At 40.0% G+C, this 2499-nt stretch overlaps 1 protein-coding gene across 1 annotated transcript in view; it reads left to right on the forward strand.

Annotated features, from left to right (window-relative positions):
• LOC101852464 overlaps positions 1-2499 on the forward strand; it is a gene marked incomplete in the record, with an annotated part of 24328 nt that overhangs the window by 19891 nt on the left and 1938 nt on the right.

The following is a 2499-nucleotide window of genomic DNA, read 5'->3' on the forward strand; positions in this document are numbered from 1 at the left end:
AGAGAGAAAGAGGATTACTACAGGAGCTGTGCGCTGCATATGTTCTTTGTATTATTGTACAGCACATTGAGCACTTCTTTGTGGAAATGCGCTGTATAAATGCGATTTATTTATTTATTTTTATGTTTATTTAGTTGCGAGTATTAGGATAGATGTATTGCTAAATAAACGGTCTTTTTAAGGGGTGCAAAACCTTTTAGCGTAGGTGCGTAAGAGTACACAAGTATACGAACATGTGAAAAGGGGAGGCACACCTGAGTGCGTATGTGTGCAAAAATGCACTTGCATGTTTTTGCATCAGCTTTGGCGATGTCAAGGGGACACAAGTTATTGAAAGAAAACAAAACAAAACAAAAAGCAAAACTGAAATTATTCTGACTTTTATTTAAAAAACACAGTTAATGTTACTGTATGTGCCAGTTGAGACTTGCAAAACAGTCCAGAACTTAGAAGCAGTTTAAGAACTGCTAAGCCATGTATGTAATCACAACCAGAGCCAGCTGCTTGCCACATTCTAACAGACTGGAGCCAGCCGGCTTAGGTAAATCGCCTGGAATAACTGCTGGGGCCAGAACCAGGAATATATACTGAGAATGATTTCGAGAGGGCTCAAATATGAAAGAGGAAATCCGGGTTTTTTCCTGTTGACATTGCTGTTATTTTTATTGCTGATGTAGAAGCCGCTGTTGATGATGCTGTGACCGTTGTCACTACGACCAATGTTGTCGATAAGCCTACTACTACTGGCACTGCTTTTGTTAAAAGTGGTTTTTGATTTTGCTGCAATTTGTTCGTTCTTCAATTTGTGGTGTTAAAGGCTGAGCTTGTGGTAGTACTGGAAGTGGCTCTCGGCTAGCATCATTAATATTGTCTTTAATTTTACTCGCCCTCACCAATGTCAAGAATATCTCGCCTTTTTAAAGTCGCCTGATACAGTGGCGCAATCTTTTTACGCACTTGGCGTATAGCGAATTTTGGAGGTAGGAATCCGAGTCAGAGCCAAGGTTTACTTTGTCCTTCCAGGTACATAAATTTCATTATAACAACATTTCTGTCACACTTTCCATTTTAGAGATGGCGTGGTCGGTATCGGGTAAAGAATACTAGAAGTGCTATCTTTTTAAATCACCAAGGGGTTGTTGCAATATCGTCTGATGGGTTGTAAAGACTGTGGAGGGGCTTGCCATGACCAAACATGAGATCCTTCAGATTACAATGGATGTGTAAGGACAGAAAAGCCAGTCAAAGACACATATTAAAAAGACAATGTGAAAATAGTATTATGAAATTGTTAGTGGCAATCTCACGTTTGAAACCAGAAAAAGGGACTCACCGTTGCGTACTTGTAGTGTTTGATTTATGCCCTTCGATTTTATTACATGTATGTTGAAAATTCAGCAGGCTGGTGTGGTCCCAGTCTCTTGACAGTGAGCTTATAATTTTTTAAAGAAAATATCTTCACGTGACCAAAAAAGTAAAGCGAGTTTCCAGTCAGTATTCTACACAACTCATTGATACTACATATTAGGAAGAAAACATATTAAATTCTAAATTAAAGCTACCTCAATTCCATGATTGAATACACTTACACGTAAGTCTGTTTTATCATTTGTCCGATCTCTACACATAGAGCACAAGTGTTCACAGTACACAAGATATTATTGGTTGCTAACCCGCCCAAAACTTCATTCAACTCGTATTTCAAGTGTACACACAGTCTATCGAAGTCTGAGTCTGAGTCTGAGCCCAATGAAAAAACCCTATCCCAAGAACACGGCCTAGTTAAAGAAAACCCAGAGAGCTACAGAAAAAAGGAGGTTTTTTTGTTTGTTTGTTTATGATTTTTTCAAATTGTTTGTTTGTTTGTTTGTTTGTTGTTGTTTGTTTTTTGGGGGGGGGGCTCAGTCTTCGCTTTGCTCAGAACCCACGAGGGTGTGCGAACTTGGTGTCAATAGGTCAAGCAATGATTAGGCACATGGATGTGACTTCAGCCTCCGAGCCTAATAGGACCATCAGTTTCTTTATCTCGGCCTTGAACCATAGGCCTACAAGGTCAATAGCCAAGTGATTTTCAGTCTGTGGAAACATAACCGCCTCGGCTTAATGAATGATCAAAACAATTAAACTTCATTCTCCCCAACAGAAGGAGCGCCTGATTGGATAGTATATCTATAGTCGTAGCATCAGATCGATTTTCGATACAGCGGAAACCTGATATAACAGGGATGGTGGGAGTAGAGAAAATATCCTGTTATATCCGATCCCTGTTAAATCAGAAATGCAAGGAGAGTAAGCATTTATGTGGACTAATCCAGCTGTACTTATTCATGGGTAGTTTCCCTTGCCTCAAGTTCCCATGAACAGGGGTTTTGGCACCAACTTTCTCCTTGCCTCCTTAAACCACACCAGAAGAGCTTGGTCCACAGCATCTACATCGGGTAGTCTCATCTTCTTTCGATCCAGTGCAAACTTTCCATTGGAGTATGCTGCCACTATCTT

The sequence above is a fragment of the Aplysia californica genome, unplaced genomic scaffold (assembly GCF_000002075.1).
Source record: "Aplysia californica isolate F4 #8 unplaced genomic scaffold, AplCal3.0 scaffold00099, whole genome shotgun sequence".
Taxonomy (NCBI): domain Eukaryota; kingdom Metazoa; phylum Mollusca; class Gastropoda; order Aplysiida; family Aplysiidae; genus Aplysia; species Aplysia californica.